The sequence below is a fragment of the Mobula birostris genome, chromosome 22 (genome assembly GCF_030028105.1).
Source record: "Mobula birostris isolate sMobBir1 chromosome 22, sMobBir1.hap1, whole genome shotgun sequence".
Taxonomy (NCBI): Eukaryota; Metazoa; Chordata; class Chondrichthyes; order Myliobatiformes; family Myliobatidae; genus Mobula; species Mobula birostris.
In genome coordinates, this window is record NC_092391.1 from 4,921,981 (window position 1) to 4,943,532 (window position 21,552).

Genomic DNA, 21,552 nt, shown 5'->3' on the forward strand with positions numbered 1-21,552 from the left:
TTGCTAATAGTATTAATCGTTAGTACTTAAAAACAAAACTAACTTTTCCCTGTGCAACTGAATTGCGTCCATTGCATTGATATTCACTGTCCTGCAAATATGGTCAGTAATTTAACAGCGGATTGTACTGTGCAACTAAGGTGTCCTGTGCTGTGCCTGTGTATAATAAATTTCTTTTTATTTAATTGTAAATAATAACAAATGCAACCACCAACGAATATACCGTGCAACGAAAGTGTCCAACGCTGTATTTTTTCGTAATACTACTTAATATTTGAAAATGCCTTCGATTAATTTACATGAATCCAAATTGCACGGACACTGTGTTTCCCAGTGCTATGAACTCTCGTTTTATGTTCATTATTTACGATGCATTAACTTAAATGTCGGTGTTTATTTTGTATATTGGTTGTATATGGGACATACAATCAATCTATGTATATAAGCTATCTTGCGTATTTATGTTGTTTATTATTATTATTTTCCTTGTCTTATTATGTTTTTCTGTGCTTATAAGATCGGAAGTAACAATTATTTCGCTTGCCTTTACTCTGTACTGGCAATAACATTAAACAATCTTGAATGTGTTGCAGTTCTAGGGACTACAGGTTCCAGAATCCTTTGCTGCCATGTACATAGGCAGGAACTGTATATTTTAACGAGTAATTCATCGGGGTCGCTTGGTCCTTTGCTGTCTTGATCATTTGGAGTTTGTTTTCTGTTTACATGAACCTACCGTTCTGAATTGTATGTAAACAACGCGTTTATATTTTAAGATATTTTTTGTTCTGCACCACTGTTTTGTTTCCTCGGCTGTTTTCTATTGGCTAACAGTGACGTAAGGGGTCAGTATTTGACACCTCTCCGATTTAGTATTAGAGATTATCATTACACCAAAACACAACTACTTATTCATAATTTGGGTTAGTTGACAGTGCATTAAATTTGTAACTTAAATGTTGCAGTTGAGGAGTTTAGAAGCAAACGAGGTTTTGTTTTCCCCGATGATGCGGGTGCTGAGAAATCAGAGCTTTACATGATCGGTATGAAATGCAACGTGAGGGTGTAGTCTTGTCTCTTAGTCATTAGTTGTTTGATTAAGATTATGGGCTTGAAAATGGCTTGGATTGTCAACAAATACATGTACTCTTGACTGGACTGTCAAGACAATGTTATCTGTTAACCTTACATTTTAAAAATAGCTATGTGTTCAAAACAATAGAGTTATGGGATGTGTGGGGGGAAGGGTTAGGTTGATGGTTGAGTAGGTTTATGTTAGTTAGCACAACATTGTGGGCCAAAGGGCCCGTGTGGGGCTGTTTAAAATGTGAGAACTCTCAAAACGTGTTATTTCTGTACTATATTTACATTACTATTGCTTGGCATCTGAGATTCGGTCTCCTACATTGACATTTAGTTCAGTTTTGGTAAAAGGTCATTGACCTGCATAGTTGACTTTCTGCTCCACAGATGCTTCCTGACCTACTGAATATTGTGATTTCCAGCTTTGCAGTATTTCACTCTGTTCCTGACTTGTCGTCGAATTTTGCAGATGACGCAAAGATAATTGGAGGGGCAGGTAGTGTTGAGGAAGCAGGGAGTCTGCAGAAGGAGAATGGGCAAACAAGCAGCAGAATGAATACAGTGTCGGGAGGTGTATGGCCATGCACTTTGGTGAAAGGAGTATAGGTGTGAGCAAGTTAAGAAATCAGAGGTGCAAAAGGACTTGGGAGTCCTTATGCAGGGTTCTCCAAAAGTTAACTTACCAGTTGAGTTGGTGGTAAGGAAGGAAAATGCAACATTAACATTTATTTCCAGAGGACTAGAATAGAAACATGAGGATCTAATCTAACTTTATAAGGCATAGGTCAGACTATATTAGTATTGTGAGCAGTTTTGAGCCCCTTATCTAAGAAAGAATGTGCTGTCATTGAAGAGGGACCAGAGGAGATTTATGAGAATAACTGTTTCCTTCCCGGGATAAGTATATGAGGAGCTTCTGATGGCTCTGGGCCAGTGCTTGCTGAAGTTTAGAAGAGTGAGGGGGGGATCTCATTGAATCCTATTGAATATCGAAAGGCTTGGAGTGGAGATGGAGAGGGAGGAGAGTCTAGGACGACAGGGCACAACCTCAGAATAGAGGGACATCCATTTAGAACAGAGATGAGGAATTTCTTTAGCCATAGGATAGTGAATTTGTAAAATTCATTGGCATAGATGGCTGTGGAGGCCAAGTTATTGGGTATTTTTAAACAGAGGTTGAGATGGGTTCTTGATTAGTAAGGGCATCAAATGGTTTGGGGAGAAGACAGGAGAGAATGAGGTAGAAGGAAAATAAATCAGATGTGACAGACTCAGTAGGCTGAATGGTCTTTACAATGGGAAGTGTGAGTTGAGATTGAAAATTGTACTTGTATTAATCAAAAACCTATTTCAAGTGCATGGGTTTGTTGTTTAGAGAATTTGTGGAATTTCAATCCATTTAAAATTGATCAGCATAAATCAGAATCGGGTTTATTATCACTGATGTGTCATGATATTTGTTGTTTTGTGGCAGCAGTACAGTGCTATACTTAAAATTACATGGTGCATTTTTAAATATAGAAATAATGAGTGCAAAGGATAAATAATAAAATGGCATTCATGGACTATTTAAAAATCTGATGACGGAAGGGAAGAAGCTGTTCCAAAAATATTGAGTGATCTTCTGGCTCCTGTGCCGCCTCCCCTGATGGTATTAATGTGAGTAGGGCACGCTCCCGAATGCCAACTTCTTGAAGCACAGCCTCTTGAAGATGTTTTCAGTGGTGGGGAAGCTACTGCCTGTGATGGAGCTGGCTGCGTTACAGGGCTCTGTAGCCTTTTGCAATCCTGTGCATTGGAGCCTCCATGCCAGGCTATGATGCACCCACTCAGGAGGATCTCCATTGTACACTTATAGAAACTTGTAAGAGTCTTTGATATACCAAATCTCTTCATACTCCTAATGAAGTAGAGCTGCTGGTGTGCCATTGTGATTACATCAATATGTTAGATCCTCTCAGATGTTGATGCCTATGAACTTGGAAGCTGCTGACCCCTCAATGAGGACTGCTGTGTTTTCTCCTGACCTCCCCTTCCTAAGTTGACAGTCAATTCCTTTGGCTTGCTGTCATTGATTGAGAAGTTGTTGCAGCACCACTCTGCCAGCTGATCTGTCCCACTCTTGTATGTCTTAGTTTGACTAGTTTAGTTTAATGAATTTTTAGTAAGAATCTGTCCACTTAAGTATCTTTCTTTACGTTTTTTTTCTCTTGTCAAAAACAAGAAAAGAGAAGTGCTGGGGTGGAATAAGTGAAATTAAATTTAGATTAAAAGGCTTTAATTTTGAACCCCAGTGTCGAGACAAGGATTATAATCATGACACTTATTAAACCTGTTATACTACTTTTGTGCTTTATTAGGAATCTGTGATTACTCAGTATTTGTATTATTTTGGTAATAGTAGTTTCATCATCTGTGGCAAGGTATCATATCGGTTAGTGTAATGCTATTACAGCGCCAGTGATTGAGGTTCAATTCCCACTGCTGTCTGTAAGTAGTTTATACATTCTCCCCATGACCGTGTGGGTTTCCCCCGAGTGCTCTAGTTTCCTCCCACAGTCCAAAGACGTATAAGTTAGGGTGAGTAAGCTGTGGGCATGCTCTGTTGGTGCCGGAAGCATGGCGATGCTTGTGGACTGCCCCCAATACAGCCTCAGATTATGTTGGCTGTTGTCGCAACTAGCACATTTCACTGTTTCGATATACATGTGACAAATAAAGCTAATCTTTAAAAATCTTTTCTGTATGAGGAAAATATGCTGCAAAATATTCACTGCTAAAATTATTTAAAGACAGTGTACTTGAGTTTGGGGATTGTGTTGTTAGTATTTGTAGAGCGGTGTATTATCCTTGCTTCAGGTTTATTACTACAGCTATGACACTTATTGAGATGTTATCTTGTGCGTTGAGAGTGCATGCATTTAGACCTAAAGCAATGGGAGATGTTTTTGGCCAGGCAGCACCTCTAGGAAGAGGTGCAGTCGACGTTTCAGGCCGAGACCCCTCGTCAGAACTGGACTTTGTCCTGACGAAGGGTCTCGGCCTGAAACGTCGACTGCACCTCTTCCTAGAGATGCTGCCTGGCCTGCTGCGTTCACCAGCAACTTTGATGTGTGTTGCTTGAATTTCCAGCATCTGCAGAATTCCTGTTGTTTGGGAGATGTTTTTAACCATTTTGGTATTTAGAATCCCAGAAATTTAAACCTTCAAAGAAGTCACTTTGCATCTAGAAGAACATTGTTTCATTAGTTGAACTCTGTGCTTAACATCGTCATTATCAGCGCTCTTTTGCAGTTGAAGATGGGAGATGCATGCACAGTTTACAAGCTAGAACATAATGCCAAACTTGAAGAATATTTTCAGATGTTTGTAAATAATTAATTCATTTGTGGTTGTACTTATTTAGATAATACAGCGCAGTTCAGGCCCTACCGGCCCGATGAGCTATGTCACCCTGTAACCTACTGATTTAACCCTAGCCTAATCACAGGACCAGTTAACTTACTAACTGTTATGGCTTTAGAATATGGGAGGAAACCAGAGCACCTGGAGGAAACCCACATGGACTCAGGAAGGAACGTACAAACAGAAGACGTGGGATTTGAATTCCGAACTCCATCCTAGCGTTGTGGTTCCAATTTGGTCAGTTCATTTGCATTGCATTTTGTGTGGTTAACTATGCATATTTCAATATAAAACTTGGGTTTAACTTTTTTTTAGTTCCTCTTGAATTGCTATTGAGGTGGTAGTGGCGTGCCATTTTGATGTGTGGTGAAGATCCCTTTCCATGTTAGCTGAAGTAAATTGGCTAAGTGCTGGTGTTAGGTGACCTAGAGGACAATACTTTGTTTCCGAAGCTGGTAGTGTGTTTTCCATTTGCCTTAGATTTGTGGGTAGAGATTGCAGTCTGGGACGTGCTATTACAGAAATCTTGGCATTGAACTGTAGTGCATTGAGGTTGGAGGGAATAACTAATCATGACTGTTGTTTCCTAGATAATGTTCCACTCATGGTGTGCTTTGTAGTTGGTGGGAAGTTTTTATGGAGTTGGCGGGTGGTCAGTGTCAGTTCTGTAGTTTTGGTATTAGTTCTGGTATTTCCACTATTTTTGATGGTAGGGAATTTGATAATCCACGTGACTCTTAAGGGGGAGAAGATAGCAACATTTTTGGGGTGCGTGTATCTAATCTGGGCCCGGTGCATTGATGCAACCACGCAGAAGGAATCTCAGTGTTTCTACTTTGTTAAGAGTATATCACCAAAGACTCCAGTGAATTTCTATCAGTGGAGGCCATTCTGAATGTAGCATAGCCTGGTATGGAGGCTCCAGTGTAGAGGATCTTGAAAAGCTGCAGAGCATTGTAGATTCAGCTCCTTTATAGACACGATTCTCCCACCACTGGGGTCATCCACAGGAAGGCACCATCTATCACTAAGGAGCCTCACCATCTAGGGCCTGCCTTCTTCTCTTTACAACCTTCGGGAAAAGGTGCAGGAGCCTGAAGACTCACAGCCAATCTTTTAGGAACAACTCGTTCCTCTCTACCATCAGATTTCTGAACGGTCTTTGAACACTTCATAATTCCTTTCTTTTGCATTATTTATTTCCTAATTTATAGTAATTCTTATGTCTTTGCAATGAACTGTTGCTGCAAAACAAAAAAAATCACGCTATATACTGTAAGTCAGTGATAATAAATTTGATTCTGATGCCCAAGTCTTGTAACACATAGTATGGATGCTTCATTATTTGAGAACCTGTGGTAGAATTGAACACCTTGATTGAGAGTGGACAAGCTGAATAAGACCTGATGCAGGGTATTGACCCAAAACCTCAACAGTTTTCTTCCTCCCCCCAATGCTGCTCAACCCACTGAGTTCCTCCAGCAGATTGTGTTGCTCCAGATTCCAGCATCGGCAGACTCTTGGTCAATAATTGGTGGAACCAAAGGAATGGATTTGCTAATAGTATGAAGCTGGATCATTGGGGTAAAATATGGTTCTGCTTCTGATGGTTTGTAGTGCCTCATGGATATAAGAACATAAGACATTGGAACAAAATTAGGCCATTTGGCCCATTGAGTCTGCTCTGCCATTCCTTCATGGCTGATTTATTATCCCTTTAAGCACTATTCTCCTGCCTTCTGCCTGTAATCTTTGACACTCTGAATAGTTAAGAACCTATCAGCCTCTGCTTTAAATATACTCAATGATGGAGAGTCAGAATTTGAGGGTATATATTTTGTATCATTCTCTGATATTAAATGGAACCATTGAACCATTGACTTGGCCTCCACAGCTGTCCGTGGCAATGAATTCCACAGATTCACCGCCCTCTGGCCAAAGAAATCCCTCCTCATCTGTTGTAAAGAGACGTCTCTCTGTTTTGGGGCTGTACACTTTGGTGCTAGATTCCCCCACTATAGAAAACATCCTTACCATGTCCTCTGTATCTAAGCATTTCAGTATTAGGTTAGGAGTTACAATACATGCCCAGATTTTCCCCAGTGTATTACTTTTGTGGGGTGGAGACCAGTGTTGGCATAACTGTTATGATTTTTAAAATAAATCTGTGTTACTTTTGCCACATTTTCATGAGAGATAAATACAAGTAAAGAAAACTACCAGAAAATAATTCCAGGGAGTGTTGGTTCCTGTGAGTGTTCAAATCAAGTAAAACTGGTTTATGCATTTTGAATTAACTTTTGAAGGTTCCTGATAAATAATGTTGAAGGTAATTTTGCAATACAGCTGTTCTTTGTGGTTGAATTGGGTCAGATCATTTCCATTGTATTTGTGTGGTTAACCCTGCATATTTCAACATAAAAGTTGGGTTATTTATATTTTGTTTTGGTGTATAGAAGTCAATACGCATAAATGCTATTTTATGTTCCTCTATTAACAAGTTTTAGGGCAGTAACCGTGACATTTCTTTGTAAATTGACAATTGCAGTCTGACTCATTTGTTTTTGGAATTGCTAATTGAAGCAGGATGTTATCACTGAACCAGGCAGTCTTGTCTACCTTTTCCACAGAGACTTTCAAGTGTCCATCTATATTCATCCCATTTAGCAGTATTTGGTCTGTAGCCACCTGTGCATTGTTGATGTAAGTGCTTGGTTTGATTGAATGAGAGTCTGAGCCTCCAGGAATCCTCTGGCTGTTCTATTTCAAACTCTGAGTGAGAAAAAGAAACACACACAAAATGCTGGAGGAACTCAGCAGGCCAGGCATCATCTATGAAAAAGAGTAAACAGTCCGTGTTTCTGGCCGAGATCTTTTTTCAAGACTCCTGGTTTGCCGAGTTCCTCCAGCATTTTGTGTGTGCGTTGCTTTGGATTTCCAGCATCTGCAGATTTTCTTGTCTGAGTGAGAAAAATCTTACCTCTATCCCCTGTAAACTTGCCCCTTATAAACATGGGACCTCTGGTTACCACTCCAGAGAGCTAAGGCTGATTATCAGTGCTATTCAGCATTGAATGTGCTGCTAGAGTTTCTGACTTCTGGATGAGATGTTAAACCCAAATTTAACCCTTCCAACAGATATATGGAGAGTAAGTGAACTCTTTCAGATGTATTTGAGAATATTGATCTTTTACAAATGTCTATACAACAGATATCTTAGTTGGTATATTTATTTATTTAGAGATGCAGCATGGTAACAGGACTTCTGCCCCAGCGAGCTCACACTGTCCTTTTACACCTACGTGACCAATTAATCTATTAACCTTACGTCATTGGAATGTGGGAGGAAACTGGAGCACCCAGGGCAAATCCATGCGTTGATGGGGAAAATGTACAAACTCCTTACAGACAGTGGTGGGAGTGGAACCTGGGTCGCTGGTACTGTAATGGTGTTACATTTATTTAGAAAGGATATATGGGCGTTAGAGACGGCTCAGTGGAATTCACCAGGTTAATTTCCGGGACGATAGAGTTGTACTATTATGATCAGCTAATAAAATTAGATATGTATTCATTGGAGTTTGTAAAATAAGAGGGGGACAAAACAGGGTGGATTTAAAAAAAATTTTTTGAGATACAGCATGGAACAGGGCTCTTCAACCCAGTGATCTGCACCACCCAGCAACCCACCGATTTAAGCCTAGCCTAGTCACAGGATAATTTACAATCACCAATTAACTTACTAACAGGCATGTAGTTGGACTGTGGGAGGAAGTGTGCACTGGGGAAGAAACGTATAAACTTTCTTACAGAGCACGCTGGAATTGAACTCTGTACTCCAGATGCTGTAAGCTGTAATTGTGTTGTACTAACGACTATGCTACCATAGTGCCTCAATGCTCGGATGTTTCCACTAGTGGGAGAACTCTATCTAAATGGGACGTATTTGGGTGATCACTGAGGCGCATAGAAACTTGCAAAGGATGGTTGAATCGCTGGAACTCTCTACCCAGGAGGGTTGTGGAGGGCTGATCATTGGGGTATTTAAAGAGGAAGTGGTTAAATGTTTGAAAGATCAGGAAATAGGAACTATAGCGAACTAGTGTGAAAGAGGAAAATGGCAGGGCAGTCTTGAACAGCATAGTGTCTGCTTGCATTTTGCTGGTTCCAGAAATACAAGAACATACTGTATACTCAGTAGTCACTTTATTAGGTACAGGAGGTGTGTTTACGGACTTCTGCGGTAGCTCATCCACTTCAGGGTTGGGCTTGTGTATGCAGAGATGCTCCTCTGCATACCACTGTTGTAACGTGTGGTGATTTGAGTTACTGTCACCTTCCCGTCAGTTTGAACCAGTCTGGACATTCTTCTGACCTTTGTCATTAACAGAGTTTTTGCCCACAGAATTGCTGCTCACTGGATGTTTGTTATTTATTGCACCATTCTCTGTAAACTCTAGAGATGTGTGTGTGTGAAAATCCGAGGCGATCTACAGTTTCTGAGCTACTCAAACCACCCTACCTGGCATCAACAATCATTTCATAGTCAAAGTCAATTAGATCACACTTCTTTCCCATTCTGATGTTTGGTCTGAGCAACAACTGAACCTCTTGACCAGGGCTGCATGCTTTTATGGATTGAGTTGCTGCCATGTGATTGCTGATTAGATATTTGCATTAATGGGCAGGTGTACCTAATAAAGTGGCCACTGAGTTTATATGTCGAGGTTTATGGGTAGGTTAGTCTCTGCTTTATTTACAATAGCAAATGTATTTCAAGTACAGTACACACAAGTATTTGGGGATATTGTTTCTGTTGATAATTATTAAAATATTCAATGTGTATTTATTTAGTTGTGAAACACTAATTCTAAACAGGTTTGCAATTGCCATAGCTTTTTAATCTGATGTAATGTATGCTACTTCTAAAGTTCTATTGCTGGTTTTCATCAATTCTGGAACAGCAGGTCTACTGGAGGAATTTTTAATTGGTTGGGTGGGCAGATATTATTTGGCTTTTCTACTAAAACCTTTTAAAATGTCAGTGAACCAACATTGTCTAGAAATTAAAAGGAACCTTGGCTTCTGGTGAGAGTTTTAAACACTGAACAGTTTCTCTGTCTACTTTGTCCATACAGGCCATGAAGTGTTTATCTGTAGTAATCTCAAATACCAGTACAGTGGATTCCCATTAATTGGGACACATTGGGTCCAGAATATTTTATGTCAATGAGCCTAAGTTTCATGGAAATAGTTTGACTTTTTTTTAATATACCTTTTTAACTATCATTTAACTGAGTAATGATTTATGTATTTAAATGAACAATTTAGAACATTACCAGAACCTTTACAGTACTATAAAACCATATTGGTTCCTAATAGACAGAGGAATTCATTCAGTGTACACTGCCATGTTCTTTTGGTTGACTATAAATGAACAAAATCAACACAGATAATGGACTGCCTTCATACAATGCGGTAGATGTATCCATCCTCCAAATCTTGATTTTTGTTGCAACATTAAAGATAATTGTAGATACAGTTAAATTCTTCATAGTTCCTGACTTGAAGTAGTGAAATCATTGCTTTTTTGCTCCCAGCTGTTCTGCATCTCCGAGCTTGAATGTTTAAAACTGTAGTAAGCAAAACAGTTCAGAATTGTCTTACTGCTTTTTGAACACAAACACACACAACTGATGCTGTTTTAAAACTGATCACTCTAAGCACAGTGTGGCCTTGCAAGTGCACAAACTGATACTATTTGAGTCCTGACGAAGGGTCTCGGCCTGAAACGTCGACTGCACCTCTTCCTAGAGATACTGCCTGGCCTGCTGCGTTCACCAGCAACTTTTATGTGTTTTACTATTTGAAACTGTTCGGCAGCAGTCTCCTGCCCCAGTCAAGCTGTAAATAAATTAAGGGACTCTCAATTATTTTCTTGGTTTAGTTTTTCTTTTAAGAGCTGTCCCAAATAAGCAGTTGCCCCGGTTAACCAATGGCCCAATTAACCAGAGCCTGAGCCACCTGTGCTGACGCATGAAATGCTGGAGGAACACAGGAGGTCAAGCAACATCTATGGAAATGAATTAACAGTTGATATTTTGGCTTGAGACCCTTCTTCAGCACCTGTATCCCTGCTAAACTTGCTCCTTACTTTATTAACCTCTGCCTGCTGGTTACCGATATCTCTGCTGTGTGGGAAACTAGATTGCTGTCTGCTCTATCTTCTCATGGGGGTGTATGTGTATTTGTTGGGGCGGCTGCTTTAAGTATTGGCAATTAAATGCATTGATTTATAAACATGAGATTCTGCAGGTGCTGGAAATGCTGAGTAACACATGCAAAATGCTGAGGCACTCAGCAGGTCAGGCAGCATCTGTAGAGGGAAAGAAATTGTACATGTTTCAGGCTGAGATTGATGAATTCTGATCACTACGGAGTGTTGTGAGATGCTTTGCTGTGGTAACTCTGCGCCACAAACTTCTGTTGTACACTAGTATGCACCTATTCTTCATGTGATAATGTAGATAGTGGAGGTTAATCTGTTTTGGTCATACATTGCCCTGAATAGCTTTCAACAGAACAGCTGGATTGTGACCAGGAAAAAGAAATTGAAGGTCTTTTGCCGCCGGTTTCCCAGGATTTGGTACGTCAATGCCAATTCACTAGTAACACATTCCAAAATGTGCTGTCTGGATCTGCGTGGTTCTGTATTACAGTTTGTGTTTGTTTATCTCCCAAGTTACTGGAAGAGACAAAGGAAAAGGGTAGAATTCATTTATTGAGATACAAAATGGTAGGACTAACCAGGGTAGATCTTGCACAGTGAACGGTAGGATGCTGAGGGGTGTGATAGAACAGGAATCTGGGAAAACAGGTTCATAATTTGTTGGAAGTGGCATGACAGGTAGATGGGGTTGTAAAGAAAACTACTGGCACATTGTCCTTCATACATCAAAATAATGCGTACAGGAGATGGGATGTTTTGTATAACACATTGGTGAAGCCTAATTTGGAGTATTCTGGCAACACACATCAAAGTTGCTGGTGAACGCAGCAGGCCAAGCAGCATCTGTAGGAAGCGGTGCAGTCGACGTTTCAGGCCGAGACCCTTCGTCAGGACTAACTGAAGTAAGAGTGAGTAAGGAATTTGAAAGTTGGAGGGGGAGGGGGAGATCCAAAATGATAGGAGAAGACAGGAGGGGGAGGGATAGAGCCAAGAGCTGGACAGGTGATAGGCAAAAGGGGATACGAGAGGATCATGGGACAGGAGGTCCGGGAAGAAAGACAAGTGGGGGGGGTGGGGGACCCAGAGGATGGGCAAGAGGTATATTCAGAGGGACAGAGGGAGAAAAAAGAGAGTGAGAGAAAGAATGTGTGCATAAAAATAAGTAACAGCTGGGGTACGAGGGGGAGGTGGGGCCTTGGAGTATTCTGTGCAGCTTTGGTCACCTACTTACAGGAAAGATGTAAACAAGGGTGAAAAAGTACAGAGAAAATTTACAAGGATGTTGCTGGGTCTGGAGGACATAGAAGATTGAGAGATTTGATAGAGGTATACAAAATTATGAGGGGTATAGATAGGGTAAATGCAAGCAGGCTTTTTTCACTGAGGTTGGCTGAGACTACACCCAGAGGTCATGGGTTAAGGGTAAAAGGTGAGAAGTTTAAGGGGAACATGAAGGGAAACTTCTTCACTCAGAGGGTCATGAGAGTGTGGAATGAGCAGCCAGCACAACTGGTGCATGCGAGATCAATTTCAACGTTTAAGGGAAGTTTGGATAGGTACATGGATGCTGGGGGTATGGAGGGCTATGGTCCCGGTACAGGTTGATGGGAGTAGGCAATTTAAATGGTTTCAGTATGGACTAGATGGGTCAAGAGGCCTATTTCTGTGCTGTACTTCTTCGACTCTAGTCGGCCCTTCGAGCCACGCCGCCCAACAACCCCCGATTATTTGAACTATAAATAAAAGTGACGGGCAAGATGAGAAATTGCATATACAGTATGCTACAGTTGCCATTTCAAGATCTAAACCAGATTTTTCACTTACGTACTGTAATGTCTGAAAACACTTTCTCTTGTTATGAGGAATTTGTCTCCTGCAATTTGGACGTTTCCCTCAGTTAACACTGAAGTGTTTGAGATTTCGGCTAGCATTAGTTTAATTGCCTCCTTCAAAGGGAAATTCCATTTAATGATCTGTTGTTCAATCTTCCTGGTTAGAGTTTGACTTAAGCAGAGTAAAATGATCAGTAGTATGTGTATCCGCATTAGTATTCTTCTGTGTGTGTTTGGAGCATGGCTCTTGATTTGCAAGTATCTTGTAGGTGACTTACACTGCAGGTTAACTAACTTAATTGGCTTTGACTACTATTTGTATTGAAGGTTCAAAGAAAACATTTTAGCAGTAGCTTGTGGAGTACTACAGCACAAAACAGATCACTCAGCCTACCTAGTCCATGCTGAAATATTCAAAGTAAATTTATTATCAAAGTGTGTATGGTAGATCAAATATGATGACAAAATATTGTATTAATGGAAAGACTCTTGGCAGTGTGGAGGATCAGAGGGATCTTGGGGTCCGAGTCCATAGGACACTCAAAGCTGCTGCGCAGGTTGACTATGTGGTTAAGCAGGCGTACGGTGCATTGGCCTTCATCAACCGTGGGATTGAGTTTAAGAGCTGAGGGGTAATGTTGCAGCTATATAGGACCCTGGTCAGACCCCGGCTTGAAGTACTGTGCTCAGTTCTGGTCACCTCACTATAGGAAGGATGTGGAAACCATAGAAAGGGTGCAGAGGAGATTTACAAGGATGTTGTCTGGATTGGGGAGCATGCCTTATGAGAATAGGTTGAGTGAACTCGGCCTTTTCTCCTTGGAGCGACGGAGGATGAGAGGTGATCTGTTAGAGGTGTATAAGATGATGAGAGGCATTGATTGTGTGGATAGTCAGAAGCTTTTCCCCAGGGCTGAAATGGCTAACACGAGAGGGCACAGTTTTAAGCTGCTTGGAAGTAGGTACAGAGGAGATGTCAGGAGCAAGTTTTCTTCACACAGAGGGTGATGAGTGCGTGGAATGGGCTGCCGGCGACAGTGGTGGAGCCGGATATGATAGGGTCTTTTAAGAGACTCCTGGATAGGTACATGCAGCTTAAAAAAAAAGAGGGCTATGGGTAACCCTAGGTAATTTCTAAAGTAAGTACATGTTTGGCACAGCATCGTGGGCCAAAGGGCCTGTATCGTGCTGTAGGTTTTCTATGTTCTATGTATGTATGTCACCATATACAACCCTGAGATTTATTTTCTTGCTGGCATTTATAGAACAACGAAATAGAGTAGAAACAGTGAAAAACTATACACAAAGGCAGATAAACAACCAATCTGCAAAAGAAAAACTATGCAAATACGATGATAATAACAATGGCCGAGTTAGAGACTGCTTCCCAGAAACAGAGTGGTTCCTTTTGGCGATACAGGAACAGGTGGTTAACACCAAAAAAAATCAAAAATACATGATAAGAGGTCAACAAATTCAAGATGTAGAGATGCAGAGGAAAAACCAGAAACAATCCAACACATTATAAGATCCTGTAGCATTCAACACAATCTGATTACTACACAGGCACAATCAAGTGGCAAACACCATTTATGTAAATCTTGCTTTAAACCACAAACTCATAAATGAAAGCACACTTTACTATAAATGCAAGCATGATCCAGTTTTAGAGTCAGAATATCACAAATTATATTATGACCAATCAGTTATTACAGATAGAACAATCCACAATAACCATCTGGATATAATAATACAGGTTAAGCAAGTGTGACGACAGACCAAATTATCAGAAGATTGATGCCGATAAGAGGACAATGGGGGAACATTCAGAAATGTTAATGAGAGACGAGAGGGATTAACGAAAAGGAGACACAGTTCTGAGTATTGTCAGAGACCGGTTGCTTTGAACCCTGAACTGTTTGAAGTTTGATGGACAGGCGATACCCCAGCAAGGGGATAAAAGGGGACAGGTTCGCTAAGGCAACAGACACATGACACCACGAGGTAACGAGACCCTGGAAGCGGTGTGCCCCCCACAAGTTGGTGGGAGTTTTGGAGGTCTGGTCGCGGGACCAGCCATAGACGCACAGGGTGGAAAGATACGGTCGGGCTGGAACCCGGTGTGTGTGTCGGCCCTTGCCTGGGTGCCGGGTTCACCGCAGAAGAACGATCGTATCTGGAACGGAGGGGTCACAGTCGGTGACCTCAGAAGACATTACAAAGGGCTCGCCCAAAAGCTGACTGCGAGGAATATCGAAGGTCTGTTTGGGATCCGATTTGCATATTCATTCGTTCTCCCTCTCTCTCTCCCCAACGGCACGACGGCGATTACTGCGAACTGAACTAAACTGAACCCTGTGTCACTTGTGGCTGATCATTTTACTCCTAGACTGCAATAGAGCTTGATTGATCCTATTATCATAGTTCCGTGTACATGTGTGTTTATTCATTGCTAACCTGTTGCATTTATATCCTTACTATTAGAGTACTGTGTTGCTTATTTCTTTAATAAAACTTTCTTAGTTCCAGTAATCCAGACTCCAACTAAGTGGTCCATTTCTGCTGGTTTGGCAACCCAGTTACGGGGTACGTAACACAAGCAAGAACAACTTATTAAAATAAATATAACCATTTCAAACACACATAACTTACAGCAATCAAAAAGTGAAAAACTTTAGAAATATGCTGAATTAAAAGAGGAAATGGAAAGACTACGGAGCATAAACAGTTATACATTGTCCCGATAGTAATAGCTACAACTGATATCATCCCAAAGGCACTATACACTAGCATTAAACAATTGGGCCTATACAGCAATATCTATGTCAATCTTCAGAATGCCTCAATAGTAAACACCACTAGAATAGTCTGAAAGTTCCTAGCAATTGAGAAATGAGTGTGCTTAGCTCCGCCCTGTTACGTACCCCGTAACTGGGTTGCCAAACCAGCAGAAATGGATCACTCAGTTGGAGTCTGGATTACTAGAACTAGGAAAGTTTTATTAAAGAAACAAGCAACACAGTACTCTAATCAGAAGGATAATAAATGCAACAGTTCAGCAATGATAAACACACGTGCACAGAATTAAGATAACAGGATCAATCAAGCTCTATCGTTGTCTAGGGGCAAATGACCAGTTTCAAAGTGACACAAAGTTCAGTTCAATTTAGCTCAGTTTGCAGTAATCGTTGCCGTGGCGATGGACAGTGGGGGAGAAGGAGAGAGAGCAAAACGAATGAATATTCAACACAGCTTCCACACACAGACCTTCGCAGTCAGCTTTTGGGCGAGTCCTTTGTGATGTCATCTAAGGTCACCGACCGTGACCCCTCCGTTTCCAGATACGATCGTTTCCCTGCATTGAACCTGGCACCCAGGCAAGGGTGGACACACACCAGGTTCCCGCCGATCGTGCCTTTCCACCCTGAGCGTCTAAGGCTTGATCCCGCGATCAGCCGTCCAAAAGCTTCCCACCGACTTGTGAGAGGCGCACCGCTTCCAGGGTCTCGTTACCTCGGGTGTCGTGTGTGTGTCCTGCCTTAGCGAACCTGTCCCTTTTTATCCCCCTGCTGGGGTATCGCCTGTCCATCACTTCAAACAGTTCAGGGTTCAAAGGGGGAGCCGCTCTTGACAGCTCTCCTTCCCCTTCATTACACATCTCCAAATGCTGCTCCATCGTTTTCCTTATCTCTCTCTCTCCTGAAGTCAGGTGGCAGACCAACTGCTGATCCCACTGGTGCCAGCACAGGACAGCTACATCTTAATCTATGTGTATTCTTGTCACAGCCCGTACCTCAGGTTTTACCAGTTTGAGCTGAGGAAAACAAACAATACTGGGAGCATGAGTTTGTTTGTTATGTGCTGTGTCATATCACGTGGACAATCATGGTCCATGACCATGATAGTTCTTGGCAAATTTTTCTTCAGAAGTTGTTTGCCATTGCCACCTGCTGGGTAGGGTCTTTACAAGACTGGTAACTCCAACCATTATCAATACTCTTCAGAGATTGTCTGCCTGGCATCAGTGGTCATATAACCAGGACATATGACCATCCACCACCTGATTCCATGGCTTCAAGTGACCCTGATCGGGGGGCTAAACCGGTGCTACACCTTACCCAAGGGTGACTTGCAGGCTAGCAGAGGGAAGGAGCGCTTTACACCTCATTTTAAGACATGATGTCATGTATTAAAAGTAGTGTGATGTCCAAGCGAACAGCACAAGGAAAACATTGACAAAGAAACTATTGTAATAAATACTTTGGCAGATTCTCTTAAGAGAAGGGGTTAATTTCAGAATATGATATTAATAGGTGAAAGTATGCCACACAGTTGAGCACACTCCAGAATGTACCAGGCAGAAGCTGGAGGAACTTGACTGTTCTGTTGTGTGGCTTTGGGAGGTGACAGGGAAGTTTGAGTTTGTGGAGAATGATTTGAATATGAGGAAATGAGATTCAAAATTGGTAATTAAGCCATCAATCCAAAGCAGGCGCATAAGGAAATGCAAGTTGGGTGGAGTTAGGGCAGTTGCAGCAGAATTTGCGATTAGTTAGGGTTGGAAATCAGGTTGGTAGTGCATGACAAAGTATGAAGGACGATTTGGTCAGTGATCTGTGGGGGTGGGGGATTCAGTGCTATTGCTGAATCTGAAGTTGGAGGTTTTGGGGCTCAAAGATGAGCTTGCTGTGGGATTGTTTAATTCACACAAATTCTGGCTTGCCCACACTGTGTGTTGGGTAACCAACTTACCAGTATAGAGCCAGGAAGGGATGTGGAAGCCAAGTCATTGGGCATGCAGAGATGAAAACGTTTGTTTGTTTATTTTAGAGATACACTGTGGAACAGACCTTTCCTGCCCAATGAGCCAAATCTCCCAGCACCCACCTATTTAACCCTGGCCTAATCACATGAAAATTTACAATAACCAATCAACCTGTGGGAGGAATCTCGTGTGCTCACAGGATGGACATACAGACTTTGTACAGCAATCTTGTCGTGCGAGGCCCCTTGGGTAAGAGTGACCATAATATGGTGGAATTCTTCATTAAGATGGAGAGTGATATAGTTAATTCAGAAACAAAGGTTCTGAACTTAGAGAAGGGTAACTTTGAAGGTATGAGATGTGAATTAGCTAAGATAGACTGGCAAATGATACTTAAAGGGTTGACGGTGGATATGCAATGGCAAGCATTTAAAGGTCGCATGGATGAACTACAACAATTGTTCATCCCAGTTTGGCAAAAGAATAAACCAGGGAAGGTAGTGCACCTGTGGCGGACAAGGGAAATTAGGGATAATATCAATTCCAAAGAAGAAACATACAAATTAGCCAGAAAAAGCGGCACACCTGAGGACTGGGAGAAATTCAGAGTCCAGCAGAGGAGGAAAGAAGGCTTAATTAGGAAAGGGATAAAAGATTATGAGAGAAAGCTGGCAGGGAACATAAAAACTGACTGTAAAAGCTTTTATAGATATGTGAAAAGAAAAAGATTGGTTAAGACAAATGTAGGTCCCTTACAGTCAGAAACAGGTGAATTGATCATGGGAAACATGGCAGACCAATTGAATAACTACTTTGGTTCTATCTTCACTAAGGAGGACATAAATAATCTTCCGGAAATAGGGGACCGAGAGTCTAGTGAGATGGAGGAACTGAGGGAAATGCATGTTAGTAGGGAAGTGGTGTTAGGTAAATTGAAGGGATTAAAGGCAGATAAATCCCCAGGGCCAGATGGTCTGCATCCCAGAGTGCTTAAGGAAGTAGCCCAAGAACTAGTGGATGCATTAGTGATAATTTTTCAAAACTCTTTAGATTCTGGATTAGTTCCTGAGGATTGGAGGGTGACTAATGTAACCCCGCTTTTTTAAAAAAAAGGAGGGAGAGAGAAACCGGGGAATTATAGACCGGTAAGCTTGACATTGGTGGTGGGGAAAATGCTAGAGTCAGTTATCAAAGATGTGATAACAGCACATTTGGAAAGCGGTGAAATCATCGGACAAAGTCAGCATGGATTTGTGAAAGGAAAATCATGTCTGACGAATCTCATAGAGTTTTTTGAGGATGTAACTAGTCGAGTGGATAGGGCAGAACCAGCGGATGTGGTATATTTGGATTTTCAAAGGGCTTTTGACAAGGTCCCACACAGGAAGTTAGTGTGCAAACTTAAAGCACATGGTATTGGGGGTATGGTATTGATGTGGATAGAGAATTGTTTGGCAGACAGGAAGCAAAGAGTGGGAATAAACAGGACCTTTTCAGAATGGCAGGCAGTGACCAGTGGCAAGGCTCAGTGCTGGGACCTCAGTTGTTTACAATATATATTAATGACTTTGACGAGGGAATTAAATGTAGCATCTCCAAGTTTGCGGATGCCACGAAGCTGGGTGGCAGTGTTAGCTGTGAAGAGGATGCTAAGAGGATGCAGGGTGACTTGGATAGGTTAATTGAGTGGGCAAATTCATGGCAGATGCAATTTAATATGGGTAATTGTGAGGTTATCCACTTTGGTGGCAAAAACGGGAAAACAGATTATTACCTGAATGGTGGCCGATTAGGAAAAGGGGAAGTGCAATGAGACCTGGGTGTTATTGTGCACCAGTCTTTGAAAGTGGGCATGCAGGTACAGCAGATGGTGAAAAAGGCGAATGGTATGCTGGCATTCATAGCAAGAGGATTCGAGTACAGGAGCAGGGAGGTTCTACTGCAGTTGTACAAGGCCTTGGTGAGACCACACCTGGAGTATTGTGTGCAGTTTTGGTCCCCTAATCTGAGGAAAGACATTCTTGCCATAGAGGGTGTACAAAGAAGGTTCACCAGATTGATTCCTGGGATGGCAGGACTTTCATATGATGAAAGACTGAATCGACTAGGCTTATACTCTCTGGAATTTAGAAGATTGAGGGGGGAATCTTATTGAAACGTATAAAATTCTAAAGGGATTGGACAGGCTCGATGCAGGAAGATTGTTCCCGGTGTTGGGGAAGTCCAGAACGAGGGGTCACAGTTTGAGGATAAAGGGGAAGCCTTTTAGGACCGAGATGAGGAAAAACTTCTTCACACAGAGAGTGGTGAATCTGTGGAATTCTCTGCCACAGGAAACAGTTGAGGCCAGTTCATTGGCTATATTTAAGAGGGAGTTAGATATGGCCCTTGTGGCTAAAGGGATCAGGGGGTATGGAGAGAAGGCAAGTACAGAGTTCTGAGTTGGATGATCGGCCATGATCATACTGAATGGTGGTGCAGACTCGAAGGGCCAAATGGCCTACTCCTGCACCTATTTTCTATGTTTCTATGTACAGATCATGCCCAAGCCAGTAACCAGTACCAGTCTTTTGAGAATGGGGTTGGGGGGGATAATAAATCAGTCATGTAGATGTGATGGGCTGAATGGCCTAATTCTGTTTCTATTTGTTATGGTCTTATTTGTCAAGGGGAGCTGGAAGGGACTTGGACGAGGGAGAACCATCAGGTAAAAGTGGTTCAGGTTGCAAAAGTGGAATAACTGCATCTTTCTGTGTAGGTTATTGTCTGAGTTCGTTTTATGAAAATTGTAGAATCATAGAAATATTTATAGTGTTTTAGAGCAATACCAGGAGGAAACAGGCCGTCTGGCCCAACTGGTCCATGCTGACCACGGCATCCTCCCTGCTAGTCCTGATTGCCACCATGTTCGGCCTTAAACACTCCAATCATTACAATTACTGTGTGTACAGACATTACCTGAAGAGATCTCTTTAAATCTCAGACAAGAGAAAATCTGCAGATGCTGGAAATCCAAGCAATCCACAAAATGCTAGAGGAACTCAGCAGGCCAGGCAGTGTCTGCGGAAAAGAGTACGGGCAACATCTTGGGCCAAGGCCCTTCAGCAGGACTGGAGGAACACTCATCTTTATTTCTCTAGTCCTGCTGAAGGGTCTTGGCCCAAAATGTTGACTATACTCTTTCTCATAGATGCTGCCTGGCTTGCTGAGTTCCTCCAGCATTTTGTGTGGCTTTCCTTTTTAAATCTCTCCACTTTTGTACCTGTATTTAGTGTAGGAGGAAGCCATTTGGCCTATCTAATTGTCGAGTCTGCTAGAACATAGCCCTGCATATAACTCTCTCTTTGGGGCTTTAAGAGACCAGTTTCCACTCCACAAACATGCTCAGAGTTCCTGATCACAACACTTTTTTTTAAAGCAGAGGGTGTGGGAGCGATCTTCAATCTAAGTGGCCAGCAGGAGGTGCTTGATTGCACTTGGTGCCACTTGTTTCATTGAGGGCTGAGGCCAACTCTGATTATGATTACTTTTCTTTTTCTTTATGTATTTATTTACAGTTCTGTGGAAAAGTCTTAGGCACATATATATGGCTAGCATGTCCAAGACTTTTACACAGTACTGTATTTGTGAAGAGCAAGTCTGTAAATCTGGCAGGAGCAAAGGATGTTGGGAATGGTGAGGGTGGAACACCACGGGAGGGGTGTGGGACAGGAGGCAGAGGAGGAGTGATGGGGCAGGGAGTGGCATGGGTGCAGACACACCCAGCCCTGAGTCACCAGGCAAGGTCATTTGATTCCAAACAATTGTTTTTTTGATCATTATAAATTGTCTCTTAGATGCTCCTCACTACCTTCCCATTTTCCTAACCATAATTCCTCTCTCCCTGTCAACTTCGCACTCTCGGTCCACAATAGAGACCCATATCAAAATCAGGGGTATCATCATTCACATTTATCATGAAATTTTTTGATGCAGCATTACAGTGCAGTACATAAAATTACTACAGTACTGGGCAAAAGTCTTGGGTACCCTAGCTATGTAGAAGTGTCTTAAGATGTTTGCACAGTACTGTTCTTTAATTAGAGATATAGTGCAGAATAGTGCCTTCTGGCCCTTTGAGCTAGACTACCAATAACCTATCTATTTAACCCTACCCTAGTTTACTCATGGTAAAATTTACAATGACCAATTAACCTACCACCCAGTATGTCTTTGTACTGTAGGAGGAAACTAGAGTG

The 21,552-nt window shown here is 41.9% G+C and overlaps 1 protein-coding gene across 4 annotated transcripts in view; it reads left to right on the forward strand.

The window, feature by feature from the left end:
- The window catches only part of LOC140186475 (rab GTPase-activating protein 1), a 250,738-nt gene that overhangs the window by 613 nt on the left and 228,573 nt on the right, over positions 1-21,552 (forward strand). The window lies entirely within an intron of this gene.